Consider the following 16601-nt stretch of genomic DNA (forward strand, 5'->3'; position numbering starts at 1 on the left):
TCTACCTCATGTTATGCAGCAGCTGAGGGAAGGCAGCTTCAACCTAGACATTGAGGTCATCACAGAACATGATGGAGTTGCTGAAGTTTGTGCTAATGGGGGACTGAATTCAGATTTGTTGTGGATTTAAGAAATAGGATATGTTCCTATAGGGCTAGGCAAGGGTCAGGAATACCATGCAAGCATGCAATTGCCTACATAACATCTATATCTGGTGAAAAGCTAGAAGACCATGTGGATGAATGCTATTCTGTGGCCAAATTCAAAGCTGCATATGAAGGTGCCATCCCATCCATTCATAACAAAGTCTATATGGCCTCATGCCACACATGGATTCTTCATACATCCTTCCTTCCTTAAGTCCACAGCTGGTAGAAGAAAGAATAGGTACAAAGGGACAGTTGAAGGAGGTAGCGGAAAGAAATCAAAGAGACATGAGTGTCCAATATGCCATGAGTTAGGACACCACTGGTACACCTGCAAGAATGGGAGTCCAGTAGATATAGCTATAATAGAGGCTGACAGGTGAACTTCTCTCAGTTATATTTATTCATATATGATATGAACTGCATTAAATAATCTAACATAACTAAAAATTCACCTGTAGGAGTCTGTCAAAGAAGAGGCACAAAAAGCAACTAAAGCTAATACAGAGACAAGCATTGTTGTGGCCACAGGGATGGTGTTCCCTCCCAATAAGGCAGTGGAGAATGCGTACACAAGAAAAGAAAGAGAAAATCCTCTTCTTCTTCATCTTGTCTCCAAATCTAAGGGAGTAGCAACAAGTACTTTAGTCTCTACTACTACTCCTTTCTCTAGTAGGTATGCCACTTCTCTATTTCTTTCTAATTTTTTGCAATGCCAACAGCCCACACTAAACTTCATGTTTCATGTTTCATGTACCACAAGATCTGAAACTAGATCCAACGAACCAATTCCTATTCAAGTTGTGCATCTTGCCCTTTATTTGAAGATGCTGCAGTTCAGCATAAGCGACAGGAAGCTTCAACTGCTACAGTTCATACACCAAGGAGGAAGATTGGATTGACGAAGAAGCTTACACCAAGGAAAGATGTGTCTGCCACTCCAGCTAGGGGAACAAGCAGCAAGGCTCCAGCTGACCCTTCTAGCCCAGCTAAAAATACCAGAAGTAAGAAGCAACTGCTGCTGGAATGAACAAATATGACTCCACCATGTTGTTTTGATTATGCATTGGTGATGTACTCCTGGAGAACACCTTGGCTTGTATGGTATGAAATTATTTGGATGGTATGAAATGCTGATGTAATGGAGCTGTAATATTTTGCATGATCAGGACATGTAGTTTATGGTATTTTCTCTGGACAAACTACTGGTGTTAGATGAAATTAGTGGTTTATGGTTTGCATGTTGGTGAACAATCTGAACCATGAGCACTGCTTATGTTTGTAATGTATTAAGGTTTGTATGTTGGTGAATGAATAATCTGAAAATTTTATATTTCTGGACTGCATTCATCCATCCATCATTGACTCATTCATTCATTGATTCAAGCATACAAACACAGTGACACACACATAAATAGGATCCTACTTCTTCATAATTGCATACAAGGCAAGGAAGATGACAACAAAGACCAGCTTCTTAATCCATTTGAGCTGCTGCATAACCCTATCTTGCACTGCTACTCCACCAGCCTGACCATCTTCCTAGATGAGAGCCATTGGAGTGGGAGTAGAGACAACAACTGATGTTGGCACTGCCTGACCACCTTTCTTAGTGTTGTCTATTTATAGGAGCCACTCAAGGAGAGTTTTTGGTGTCAAAGGTCTATCAAATTGGCGTTAAAGCACTGTCAAATAGTCTTTTCTTTCTAAAGGCATGTTTGTCTTTTTCTTCATCCATTAGCCACAGTTAGTGTTGCATTTGAACGAAATGATTTATAAAATAAAGAAGTTTATAGCAGTAGTATCTGTGTACGGTTAACTTTTTTTTAATGATTTATATATAATTATAATTTTTTTTTAATAGCGCACGGTTAAAAGGCTCTGGCGTTTTCATCCTGCTGAGCACGCCACCAAGCTGTTCGGCCACCACGCCACGGCCCATACAGGATAGACAGGACACCACTCGTTCGCCAGTTACTCGCACACACACTGACAGCCCCGCTCATCACCTTCCATCGTCCTCTTCTCGTCGTCTTCAATCCATCCCCAATTCCTGCATTCCCCCATTTGCGCGTTCTTCCATCTCCCAGATTGATCTCCTTCCCCATTTGGCCTTCCTTTCCCGGTGGGAAAGCAGCTGTACCTAGGCAGCGAGCCACCCACCCCTCCTGCTCTCCGGCAAACGCGGAGAAAGTGGGCAGGCAAGGTGTCCGCGACGCCGGCACCTCGTCTTGCTCCGCTCCGTGCGGTTCACCTTCTCCCAGCAGCGAGGAGCGGAGCAGACCGAGAGGCCAAGAACCGGATATGAAGCCCGACGCGAGGCAAGATGCCGGCGGTGGCGTGGCAGCATTAGGCGTCTCCTGCTTCGACATCAAGTCCTTCGTCGCCTCCCTCGCGCTGCTCACGCTCGTCATGGCGCTCTGGCAGCTCCACCCTTACCAGCCGCTCCTCTCCGACTCCCGCCCGTCTTCCACCTGCCCCCTGCTCCCCCGCCTTCCCATCTCAGCTTCCTCCCGCGCCGCTGCCACCGTCGCCTCATTTCCTTCCGCCAACTCCAGTGCCAACGCTGCAAGCACCAAGACGGCCTCTTCGGCTGTTCCCGCCGTCACGACGATGAAGCCGGCTGCGTCCGTGCTGCCAGCCGCCCGGCCGCGGGATCCCAACAAGCGGGACTTCCGTTCTTACGGCAGCGCGGCAGCTCTGTTCGTCCAGATGGGCGCATACCGGGGCGGCCCGCGTACGTTCGCCGTCATTGGGCTAGCCTCCAAGCCGGCACACGTCTATGGCACCCCCTACTTCAAGTGCGAGTGGGTACCCAACCAGGATCCATCGTCGCCGGCGCCGCTGCGGGCCGTTCGTACCAAGGCCTACAAGATGCTGCCGGACTGGGGCTACGGCCGCATCTACACCGTCGTCGTCGTTAATTGCACATTCCCCACCAACCCCAACGCCGACAACCGCGGCGGGAAGCTCCTCATCCACGCATACTACTCGACCGCCTCCCGCCGGTACGAGCGCTTCGTTGCGCTCGAGGAGGCGCGGGGTTCCTACGACGAGTCCCGGTTCCGGCCGCCGTTCCCCTACGAGTACCTGTACTGCGGCTCTTCGCTCTACGGGAATCTCAGCGCAGCTCGCATGAGGGAGTGGCTAGCCTACCACGCGCATTTCTTCGGCCCTGCGTCGCACTTCGTGCTTCACGACGCCGGTGGTGTCAGCCCTGAGGTCAGGGCGGTGCTGGATCCGTGGGTCCGGGCGGGCCGGGTCACCATCCAGGACATCCGGGCGCAGGCGGAGTACGACGGCTACTACTACAACCAGTTCTTGGTGGTGAACGATTGCCTCCACCGCTACCGGCACGCCGCGAATTGGACCTTCTTCTTCGATGTCGATGAGTACATCTACCTCCCGGACGGCCGGACGCTGCAGGAGGTGCTGGGGCAGCTGGAGCCCTACACGCAGTTCACCATTGAGCAGAACCCCATGTCCAGCAAACTCTGCTTGGAGGATCCAACCATGGAATACTCAAGGTGTGCTATCCTCACCTAATTGTCCTTTCCTAATGTTGATTGTTCCTTCAATTGTTTATGCAATCACTGTTTCTGTTGGAATCTTTCCTAGATTCACGCAATATATGATAGAGTACTATCTTTGTTACAAGTAGTGTAGGAGTATTTCAGAAGAGTGCAAGGCATCTTCCAGTCATTGTCAATTTGTTACTTGCCGGAGCCACTTGCTTCAATTTGCTACTGACATGAGTCAACATCTACTAGTTTTTGTTTATGCTTTAGGTTGATTGGGCAGCGCGACTATTTCGTTTCCCCGTAAGGATCCGGGCTGTTTTAGCCTGGCCCATTCAAAAGAATGTTTGTTACGTTCCTTTAATTAAACTTATATGCATATGGCTAGTAAAAGATTCCTCTCTAGCATTCGGCCATAGAATTAAATGGTTCGTTTTATTCTTTTTAAGTACCCATATGTTCAAGCAATGGTATCAGGAATTTCTAGATACAAGTCAGACTAGCGGGTGATTGTAATCATTATTACAAAATACACCATTATTTAGATTTTTCGTCTAGTTGGGATATTGTTTACTGCAACAACAACAGCAACAACAACAACAACAACAACAAAGCCTTTAAGTCCTGCAGAAAAATCTACAATTGTGACAATTGATGAAATGTTGGAAACACAATCACTGTATTCATCTCAAGGTTCAAAAAGAGTAATTAAACGTCGTTTAATCGTGATTAAGCGCTAAACGCTGGCCTAGCGTTGCGTTTAGGGCCTGTGCGGCCAATTAAACGCTAGGCGCACCTTGTCGCTGTGCCTACACGCGAGGCACCGTCTAAGTGGCGCGGAAGCGTCGAAAAGCGGCCCTGGACGGCGCTGGAGCACGGGCTTTTGCGCGCAAGCGAGCGGGGTTTCGTGCGCGGCGGGCGGGAGAGCACCTCGGACGCACGCGCGTTCGGGAAGAAAGAGCACACGGGCAAAAAAAAAAAAGTGCTCGCACAGGGAGAGCAAAAACAGAGCAAGCACACAGCAGCCGTCCAGTTGTCCAGACTCTCCAACTCACCTCTCTGTTTCTCTCCTCACCGTGTCCGCACGCTGCGACCACAAGCGGAGTGGAGGTGGCGCGCCATGGAGCAGAGAGCTGACAGGGATAGGAGCGCGGGAGCAGATGGGGATGGGAGCAGAAGCTGCTGCGCCTGCAGTCCGAGACCTGAGAACCGGCGGCGGCTGGTGAGAAACGGCTGGCTGTTAGGGCACCGGTAGCACATATGATGCTTATATGGGCTGTGGGCTTTCCTAAGACAATGGGCTGAGTGGGCTTTATTGACATAACTCTTTATTTCTCATTTATATTTGTTCATATATGCAGCTGCATCTCCATATAAAAATAGATATTATGTTACTGAAACATAAACTTTTAATTGCGTTTAATCATGTTTAATCACGATTAGACGCTAGTCTGTGGCCTAGCGCCTAACTAGCGCCTAGCGTGTTTTTGAACCTTGATTCATCTATTTGTTGGAAACTTGGAATAGGTTCAGTCAATACCTCTCTTTGCTCTTTGTGGCTTTAGCACACAACTGACAGGTATATGAGACAGCACAAAGTAGCTACCAACAAAACTTTCTACTATATTGATCCTATAGCTTCACACTACAAGCTTACACTTATGTTCACAACCAAGAACTACTAACTTGATTGTCACAACCAATCACTATATGGCTTCAAAGGCAACAAGGCGAGTTAGGTACACCTTATTGCCTAGGTGACAAGGCGTAATTAGACCCCCAAGGCTAGCTGGGTCCACCTGGACGCCTAGGTGACGCCTTTGAAGCAGAGACACTACTATTAACTTGATCCTCACTACCAAGCACTGCCACTAACCCTTACACACCATACACAAGCTTCTTCATTTTCTATATCACATAGCTTCAACTTCGAATTTTACAGCCATAAGGGTGCTGCCCCCTTTTGTTGTCCTGTTATCCCGTTGATTGGCTTGGTACAGTAACCATGATGCTACAATAACTGACCGAAACAGCACACCTCACCATCTGCTGTACTACTTTTACAGGTCATGTTCAAGACAAACTTTGCTGCTAAATGCTAGCTAACTATTAGCTCATGCAACAAGCCAATTTTCTCTTGGACATGAACAACTCATATTAAAAATTTGCTTCATAGTGTGTTCCCTTTGTGGTTACTATAAATTTTGATTTTACAGCTCTTCTCTGTCCTCTGTTGAAGTCCTGTTTAAAACACAAATTGATTTTGGTCTTCGATGATGTGAAATTATTTGGTTTAGCATTGTGAGCAATGCTACTTCATGTCCTTAATGAGTTTGTTTCAGCACTTTATTTGTTTTCTCATAATAACTCAAGTTCTGGTTTGTGTACTAGATATTGTATGAAATGCTCTTGCACATGTTTCAAAAATCTAATTATATGTGTAAAACGTGCTGTGTAAAATAGGCAATGGCAGAGCCAAATAGTGGTCTGTGGGGATCTTGTACTTAGGTGCTAACGTTTCTGTGTCCAATTAGTTTTATTTTCATTGATTCTAGTGCTTCTTATTTAATCTTTATAAATAGGTAGGGCTAGCAGGATTGTGTGTTGACTGGTTTCAGATCACAAGGTACTTATGTGTGAATATTTATAATTGGAGAAATATAATAATATCCCTTGAACACCTAGTCCACTATCTAGCTGAGTAACAGATAACAAGTCAAATTGAAGAGAATACCAATCTCCTTGCTAAGCTAGTATTACTGCAGTTGTTATTAGTTCGAGAAGCCCAGTTATTTATCCTTTACTTTTCATGTCTTCCTTCGCGATTTCAAACTGTGCTGTCATTTGGGTCTGTTTGTGGTTCATGTGCTTTCAAGTATAGTTATCTAGAAGGTTGTTTGCCGATTCTGCAGTGGTTTTTGCCATTACAGATCATAAAGAGATGCTCACAATTAACTTGTGCTCCCAAAAATAGAAATAAATGATTACTTTCAGAAAGCACCTCGAGCCAAACAAAGACTTAAGGTTGACAATTGATACAATGTAATACCAGTCCTTTTGCTACTTTGCGTTTGCATTTTATTGGCAGATCTTGAGTGTGTCGTAACCTTTGTGGTTGTGGCACAGAGCTATATTGCCCTTTATTTGCTATACTTGAAACATTGTCGTGCTGACTGTTTATTACAAAGGTACCACTATTTTTTATGTTGATTCATTTGATGTCATGATTATTCAGGAAATGGGGTTTTGAGAAACTCGTCTTCCGTAATTCGATCAATGGAGTCAGGCGAGATCGCAAATATGCAATCAAAGCTCGGAACGCATACTCCACAGGTGTACACATGTCCCAAAATGTCATCGGTAGGACAACCCACAAGACAGAAAGCTTGATCCGATACTACCATTATCACAACTCGATCAACTGTCATGGGGGAGCCCTGCAGAGAATTCGTGCCGAAACCCACTAATGGAAGCAAGGTAATGTTTGAGGGGATACCATATGTCTATGATGACAACATGAAGCGCATGGCAGGGGAGATCAAACACTTCGAGGAGGAGACACTTGGAACCATCCGTACATAGGATTGGTGCAAAAGCATCGCTGGTACATATACAGTTCTATTATTTAGGATACCTTGAACCCATGCCCATCCATTCCCCGTGACTCAACTTGTGCACTTCGAGCCGCCATTCCAACAAGCAGAAGAAAATAATCTATCTCGGGTTGAATTAGTGTAAAGTTTCAGTTTCCCTTGGCATTCTCCTGTCTGTGGAGGGCAATGCCTGGATGCTGCATTTCCCCTTTTGTCTCTTTGATGTTGTTTGTATCTCATTATAGATTTGTCTAGACTGACTGTTGGGCTTTATTAGATTTTTCTGAAGTCTTATAGGGCGCAGTGTAAAGTGTCTGAATATTTGACTTAACCTCACTCTGGAGTTTGGATCTGAATGAAACTTTGTTCCTGGACAAACTGCAGCGCCAGTTCCCATGGCTTTTGTAAGGCTTTGGCAGTGGAGCATGAGGTTTCTTACAAAACAATGGATCTTCTGTTATGTACACCTATCAGAATAGAGGACAACTCAGCTATGGTGAAGCAGGTTTTTTTCTCAATGGTGAAGCAGTTTTTAATATGTACACTTTGTTAGATATTAATATTTCCATCTTTGCATTTCTCAATGGATGTGCTTGGGACTTCTTTATTAATATTTCCATCTTTGCATTTCTCTGCTCTAGCCGCTCGCCTCGGGCTATGATAGCAGCTGAAAATTGTGTAATCTTGGAAGGAAAAAGTCTACTTAACCCTCTCACCTTTCATACTTGGTCTACTTCACCTCCTAACTATAAAACCGTCTGTTTTACCCCCCTGAACTTTCTAAAACCGTCTATTTTACCTTCTAGGCGGTTTTCAGACAAAATTGGATTTTTCAATTAATCTAAAGTTACAAAAAAAAATTTGTACTAAAACATACCGTATTATATATTTACTGTGTAGATCTACTCATGTGAAGTCCAATAAAATTAGATTTTTTATTTTATGATTTTTCTATGATTTACTATGATTTTTCAAAAATTCAACGAAAATAAATAAAAAAAAGGAAATTCAAAACACCGGCGCCGTAGCAAACCTGTTGTTACTGTAGCAGACCCGCTATTACTGTAGCGAAACCGCCGCTGAAAACCGCCCAGGGGGTAAAATAGACGGTTTTAGAAAGTTCATGGGGTAAAACAGACGGTTTCATAGTTGAGGGGTGAAGTAGACCAAGTATGAAAGGTGGGGGGTTAAGTAGACTTTTTCCAATCTTGGAATGTCCTAGGAACAATGGCCTTAGTGACTTGGCAAAACAGGCCAGTATTCGGGAACCTGGCCATGTCTCGGGAGCAATTCTCATTTGCTTGGGGGAGATTTAACTTTTTACCATTATAAAGATTGGCACCTCCTCAAATAACATCTCAACGGTTGTCGCTATATTTTTACCAGCAAAAACAAAAAACAGATACAAAAATGCCACTTTTGCTTACGTGGCACGCCACCCCTCGCGCCAGCAAAAATCCAAGTCAGCGTACGGACGCCAAATGTCTCTCTTGCCCCTGCTCTCTCCTTCTCCACCTCTTCCTCTCTGCCCATGCGGCTTGAGGTCGCTGGCACCGGCCAGGTACTCCATCAGGCCGGAGAAGGTCTGCACGCCTTCAAGCTCCGATTCCGAGCCACCTCTCCCTCTGTCGCTCCGCAACAGAGCACGAGTAGCACAGCCGGCGGCCAGCCAGCCACCAAGAAGGTAAGGCCTTGCCGGCCACTGGACGCGCTCTTTGCGCAGTGCGTGGACGTCAAGGGCCTCCGCTTCGGCGCGCAGCTCGTCACGCGGGAGCTCACCGTGCGCCGCGTCGCGTCGCTCAAGCTCCCGCGCCTCCTCCGCACCACCCCACCCCCCTCCCGACCAACTTCGCCATCCTGGCGCACCACGCGTGGCACACGCTCACCCTAGGTCTGGGCACCAAGAACTCCAAGGCCGCCACCATGAAGGCCGCCGCGGACGTGGCGTGGCCGGGTGTCGCCCCACTCGGCGACGTCGGACGCCGCCTCATCCACGCGGCCCTGGGGAGCCCCGAGATGGTGCGCTTCAAGTTCCGAAAGGGCTGCGTCACCTTCTACGTCTATGTCGTCCGCACCGCCGGCGCGTGCGGGTTCGCTCGCGTCGACGAGCACCGCCGACGCATGCGGGTTCGCTCACTCCAGGCTCAAGGACTTCCTCGACGTGGACGCGGGAGCAGCAGAGCACGGTCGGCGGGGCATGGCCCAGCAGCGCGCCCACAGCGCAAGCCCTGCGCGCGAGTCCTCAAACCTAGAGCGGAGGAGGGCCCCGCCGCGGCTTGCGTGGACAGGCGGCATCCCCGCGGCGTGCGCTGCCGAGGGTGGCCGCGTACGGTCCTATGTGCTGCGCGACCGTGGAGCAGTCGGCACCGGGGGCGGCGCCGGCGACGACCCTGCGTGCTGCGCGACCTCAGCTCCTGTGTGGGCGACCAGGCAGAGTACCAGAAGACGTGGTCCTCCTCGCCGAGCTCGCCTCCCGGGACGCCGCCGTCATGTAGACTCACACTAGGGTCAACTACGACGTCGAGTTCCTCCTCTCGCAGACGCCGGAGCAGCTCGTCGAGATGGACATGGCGGAGGCCGTGTCCTGGAGCACTTCACCATGTGTGGCTGGCCCGTGAGCGACGTGATAAGTACCGGGACTCGTGGCTTGGACGTCTGCCTTAGCAAGGGCTTCAACGTCGCCGTCGTCACCACCATGACGAAGGACCACGGGGCTAGTCACGGCGGAGTCCGCGTTCCTCCTCTCGCAGACACCGGAGCAGCTCGTCAAGATGGACATGGCGGAGGCCATGTCCTGGAGCACATCGCCATGCGTGGCTGGCCCGTGAGCGACGTGATGAGTACCGGGACTCGTGGCTTGGACGTCCGCCTTAGCAAGGGCTTCAACGTCGCCATCGTCACCACCATGACAAAGGACCACGGGGCTAGTCACGGCGGAGTCCGCGTTCCTCGCCGCGCACGCCGTCTCATCAAGCTCCTCTTCACGTGCCAATGCGCGGGACTCACGGCGGTGCCCGCCGTGCCCCCTGACCCGGCCAGGTATAGAATCGGAGGCCCCACGCACGCGTACCTCCTACGCGTCGTGTTGCAGGCCAGGCCGATGCCCGCCGTCACCGTCTCGACGTCGTCCAGGAGAGCGCTGGGGAGGTCGGTGCACCAGGCATGATAATGAAGGGTGAGTCCTCTACTGCCGCGCGGACGCGGCGTTCCACGGGCAGGAAGAAGGCGCCATGACGGAGGTGTTCTTCATGGACTCCGACAGAGGTGTCTTGATCTTGTCGGGGTTCGCTGCCAGCACCGTTGCCTAGCTGTCAAGAACTAGCTTGATGGGATCACCTTCGTCTTTCGGTGCCGGAGAGCCGCTTCACATGTTCTACCGTAGCCTGTAGTTGGAGATCGGGGAGCGCCCATATGGCTTCCATGTTTCGGCCGCCATGGCTTGCGTTGCGTGGGGAGCTTTCCGGAGAGCAAAGGAAGGAGAAGTCATCCGTGGCCATTGAATGCTTGATGGACGACTCAGATCTTAGTCAACCAGGGTCAATTGTGCGGTCAACAAATAGCATGCTAGTCAGCAATGCTGAGTTGCAAAGAATGCCCTGTAATTTTTCATTTTTGCGCTAGTGTACATGAAGAAGGGAGGGGTAGGAGGGACATTTCGCATGACTCGCAGGATCATATGAACGCTGGCGTGCGTGGCTAGCATGCCATGCAAGCAAATGTGGTAAATTTGTATCAGTTTTTCTATGTATGCTGCTAAAAACGTAGTGGCAACTGTTAAGGTGCTATCTCAGGAGTGGCCATTTGGTATAATGGTAAAAAGTTAATAATCCCTTTGCTTGGAAGAAACAAAGATCCTAAACGGGATGGTCAGCCACAGACCCAACTGGACAAATTCAGCCAAGGACATTCTTCAAGTTAGAATCTGTCTTACTCCCTTCATTTCAAATTATAGTTCGTTTAGGCTTTTTCGACCTCAAATTTGATCACTCATCTTATTCAAAAAAATTATGCAAACATAGTTAAATATAAGTCATTCTTGAAGGACTTTTGTTAATAAAGCAAGCCACAATAAAATAATTGTTATTTTGCATAAATTTTTGAATAAGACGAGTGGTCAAACTTGGAGTCAAAAAAGCCAAACGAACTATAATTTGGAACGGATTTAGTACAAACCAAATATACTGTCACGGGTGGATTGGATTTATAGTACAACGAAGAGTGCATACTCAATCCAATTCAAAGGAAGCTATTCTAGATTGAATTTATCCCTTGTCTGGAAGGCAAAAGCAGAACCACGCTGCAAGTTTTTCACATAGACGTTAATGCACCAAAAAATCTTGATGGCAAACAATCTACAAAAGAGGAGCTGGCCAAACAATCCTACATTGCATGTCTCAGAAACACCCAAGCACCTTTGTAAAGATCAGCCCCTTCATCGAAGAGGTCTGGACAATCATCCTGCCATGGTTTGATCTTCGGCTTCTTCGAAATCTAGATCTATTGGGCACTATCAATGAAGTGGGGAGGAAAGCAAGTTGCACAATCTAGAACAGGGAACGAAGGAATTTGATGGCATTACAATTTATTTTTGTGGAACATTTGGAAAGAGCGCAATTAAATATATTTTCAAAATGCATCTTTACAACCTTTGTAGCTCGCTCTTCTGATTAAGGACATTGACCTTTCCAAGCTGATCTTCCGTCAAAATGTTTCAACATAGGTGGTTTGTTCTCTTTGTTCTGTTCAAAGCGGACCATTTTCTGGTGTACGGGGCCCAATTTTCATCTAGCCTGGCTGTACGTTGTGTTTAGGGATGAAAATGGTCGCGAAAAAAAAATCCTCTAACCACTTTTGATTTCATTTTTTATGCAAAACTAAAATCGGAATCTAGAGTGCCGATCGGGAAAACGCAAAATGGAAAACTCGGGATACCGGAAACGAAATAATCCAGCTAGATACGAGTCGATAACAATTGGGAATGGGTAAATTAAATCGAGAAGATAGATAGACCATACGAATAATAACTGTTTGTAGCGTCTTGCCATCTTGGCACATATTTTACTTTCACTTGGTACATACGTATAGAAAATAAAATAGGGCACATTATTATTAAGTTGTTTTATAGAAGAAAAAAAAGAAAACAAAAGCAAAGAACCATAAAGAAAAAATAAAATAGAAAAGATAATAAATACACTAGAGGACCTTAACTACTTACTTTGATTTCTCGGGCACACTTAACTTGTATGGATATACAAAGTATTTTTGGAGTTTTAGAAAAATACCATGATATTGTGAAATACTTTGGTTTTAGAGTGCCAAGAAGTATTTGGGTGCAACAAACTTTATGCTTTTGAATACCATGGTATTGCTGATATTGTAGTCTTTTTGGAGTTTTAAAAACTCCACTCTAGACCTCTTTTCTTCTAAACTACAGTTTTGCACATCAGTGGTTCTAAAACTACAAGTTTTTTTGATACTATGGTTTCTTAATATTACAACATCCAAAACAAGGCCAACCTCCTCCAAGCATTCGGCGCAACATACGTGCATGTATGTCCAGCCGGCCAGGCGGGCATGCAGTACCTTTAGGTAGCGTTTGGTTGGGAGACGAGGTGGGGTGGGATAGTCCCGACTCTGGTTCGTGGGATGGGATGAATCCATTTTCTATTTGGTTGATGGGATGAACCCATTTTCTGTTTTAGTGCGGAGACATCAAAAGTGGGATGAACAACTAATAATGGGGCCCACTTGTCATTTTTTCTTTTTTCCCTTTTCTCCCCCTCTCTCTCCTTATCCTCTCGTCCCCAACAATCGCTCGAACCAGGTGCGTACTGTGGCAGCTCCGTCGGCGAGCATGGCGCAACCCGCCTCCGCCGCGTGCTACGCCGTCGGCGAGACTAGCCGCGCGCCGCCTGGCGCTTCCTTCGCGGTGTGGCAGGGCCAGCCCTAGAGCTCGCGCCTAGGACCTTTGCGTGGCTCGCCGGGGCCGGGCACGATGACGCAAGGCATGGAGCTCGTGCTCCCATGGCCGCTAGCCGAGGGCGGAGCTCGTCAGGGTCGGGCACGACGGCGCTAGGGGGTGGAGCTCGTTCTCCCATGGGCCGCGCGCCCCATCTTCCTCGACTCCGACAACTCCGGTGAGTCCTGCTTCTTCCTTCTTCCTCAACTGTGGCGAACCCCGGCTCCTCTTCTCACATGCGCCACTCGTGACTCGTCCCACCGAGGACACCCCCGTCCGCGGTTTATCTAGGGGGCGAAGCGAGCCCGGATCTTGGGCGAATATTCGCTCGTGGGACGTCCTCACCCCCAGTTGCCTCTGAACCAACTTACTGTCATCCCGGGGCCATCCCATCCCGTCCCTCCTCATCTCGTCCTTTACCACCACAGCATCACAAGTTCGCAACAAGAGATAACACCCTACACAGATTAGTCCCACCCTGCTAAGCGAAGAGCGAAACCGACGATGGCTGCCTAGGTAGGTTAAAATGGAAATCTCAATCAAAGGATTGGGAGAGAAGGAAACCTTAATTGTGCGGTTGTGCCTTGGCACAGAGCAAACGATAATAAAGGTTTCTTGGATAGCATCTCTAAGAGTTTCCCTAAATCCCTTCCTAATCCTTAGTTTTTAGCAAGATCAGAAAAAACCCCCTCTCCAACAACTCCTAATCCATCCTCCTCATCTTTTAAAACTTGGAAAAAGTCACTCCTGTTCGTGTAAAGTTACACGCTTTCGAGTCATGCGTATCTTCTCTCCCCACTCGTGTTTATCAGCCAATCTAAAGGTAGGAGGGCATGGAAAGAATAAAGATTAGAAAAGAGTTCCTGATGCAAATGTACGAGAAAGAATATATAAAAGTGGTTAGGATAATTTAGAAATAGTATAGAATTCGTAACGTAAAGTTGTCTTTTATATTTTAGGAGTGGATTATTAGAAACTATTGGAGATGGTATTTTTTATTCCTTCCAATACTTTTTTAGGAGTTGTAAAACTCTATGTTTTTGGGAAGAAAATATTGGGTACTGGAGATGCTCTGAGATCTAATTGCTAGCTAGCTAAAATTAGTTTTTAAGAATAATAGATGAGATAATTTGTTAGTAAAGTATTTAACTAGTTGTTAATCAATTAGCTATCCAATTATAGCTAATTTAGGCAATGTGAATAACCCGGGAGAAAACGTCAAAACGGTCATGAAAATCATAAAATTGGTTTTGTTTCTATTCATGTGTTTTCTCAACCGTTTTTGACTGAATTTAGGATTTTCTTGACAAAAAGCAAAATGGTCGTGAAAAATCAGAAACGGTGTCGGTCGGTACAGGAGATTTCTGTCCTGTTGTCATCCCTAGTTTTGTTAGCGTCAACTCTGATGATTCCTTTTCCTTCCTTGGGTCTTTCTCTTTTCTCATCTTGTGTAAGCTGTTTGTCCTCATTTCTATATCAGTTGTTTTTTATTCGACAATTTTTGTTCTAATAAATTTACTTGGCAAATCTCTTGCTGGGCTTTTTTCTTCTAAAGATGGTGGGCTGATATGATCGATGCGACGGCTAGGTGCTAGCTAGACAGGGTAGGCAGACGCAGCTCGCATATAAGATAAAAGATATCCCATCACTACCGGAAACAGTAGATTTATCGAGTATATTTTATTAACACTCGACAAACAAGCTCTTTGCCGAATGCTGCAAAAACACACTCGACAAAAATAATGTCACTCGGCAAATAAACTCTTTGTCCAGTGCTAAAAAAACACTCAGCAAACTAAAAAAACACTCGGCAAAATAGAGACACTCGGTAAAAAATTATCACATGGACATCCGTCGGTTAGTATGTCGGCCGTTAGGAGTTTGCTGAGTGTCCGTTAGTGGCACTCCACAAAGAAATAAGTTTGCCGAGTGTTTTTTTTGCACTCGGCAAATAAATAAGTTTTTTTTCTCTTCTGACCTTGAAACTTTTTCTACTCTCCACATACAACATATGGTACTCCATGTTAGGATTTGATATGTTTTCTAGATCTATTTGCTATATTTAATTAATTTATTGTATTTTAAGGAATTTTTTGGTACAAGTCAAATTTGAAGTGCAAGTGATTCAAATAATAGAATAAAATGAGTAGAAAAATGATATTCATGTTATTGAGTTCAGTGTGAAGCCTTATCCGAGAAATGAAAAGAATTTTCGCACTCTTGTTCAGCAAACACGACCATGAATGTGTGGCCGAATGATTTTTAGATTCTAAAAAAAGCAAACGAAGTCTAAAAATCATGAGATTTGTCAAGATCTCATGATATCATGCGTAGAGGTTGTGGTAAAGAATTGAGAAAGTTTTGCATAATCTGTCACGTACGATGTTTACAAACCGAAGTATCACAGAAGAAGAATCGTAACGTTGAGAAGGATTCGGTAAGATTTGGAGTCAAAGTGACGATCGAATTAGGTTTGACTTCAAAACTTTTTGTATAGGCAATATAGAATATAGATTGATTAATGTGTAATTTTGGTAATTTTTTGGATCCGTTTGATAATTTTAGTTTATTAAGTGTAATTATAGAATTTTAATTGATATAAATTGAATTTGAGCCATAACTGCATGAAGTAATAAGTTTTTTTTTCTCTTCTGACCTTGAAACTTTTTGTACTCTCCACATACAACATGTGGTACTCCATGTTAGTATTTGGTATATTTCTGGATCTGTTTGCTATATTTAATCAATTTATTGCATTTTAAGGAATTTTTTGGTATAAGTCAAATTTGAACTGCAAGTGATTTAAATAATAGAATAAAATAAGTAGAAAAATGATATTCATGTTATTGAGTCTAGTGTGAGGCCTTATCCAGGAAATGAAAAAAAATCCGCACATCTTGTTCAGGAAACACGACCACGAACTACAAAGATAGCAGGTTCGTCAAGTGCCCGGGATTTGACACTTGGCAAAAGAAGGCAGGTGGTATTGGACACTCGGCAAAGGAGCCAATATTTATACGTTTTAGGCCAGTCTTTGTCGAGTGTCCAATATTTGACGCTCGGCAAAGAAGGTAGGTTTTCTGAGTACCCGGGATTTGACACTCGGCAAAGATAACAGGTTTGCCGAGTGTCAGGTCCGGCACACTCGGCAAACGCGCCATGACCATCTCCACGCCGTCACATTACTTTTTTCACCGAGCGTCGGTTTCAGCTCTCGGCAAAATATTTGCCGAGTGCCCGATAGAAAACACTCGGCAAAGAAACGTTTACCGATACTGTAGATGCCATGTGCTGTTTATCGAGTGTTACACTCGGCAAAGCCTTTGCCGAATATTTTGTGTGTTTTACCGAGTGTCTGTGGCCTACCGTAAAGTCACTGTTTTCG

General features: G+C 46.0%; 1 pseudogene; it reads left to right on the forward strand.

Annotated features, from left to right (window-relative positions):
* Nucleotides 1-2141: 2141 nt before the first annotated feature.
* Nucleotides 2142-7796, forward strand: LOC136521036 (galactan beta-1,4-galactosyltransferase GALS1-like; annotated as a pseudogene).
* Nucleotides 7797-16601: the final 8805 nt, after the last annotated feature.

This window comes from Miscanthus floridulus, chromosome 18 (assembly GCF_019320115.1).
Source record: "Miscanthus floridulus cultivar M001 chromosome 18, ASM1932011v1, whole genome shotgun sequence".
Classification (NCBI taxonomy): Eukaryota; Viridiplantae; Streptophyta; class Magnoliopsida; order Poales; family Poaceae; genus Miscanthus; species Miscanthus floridulus.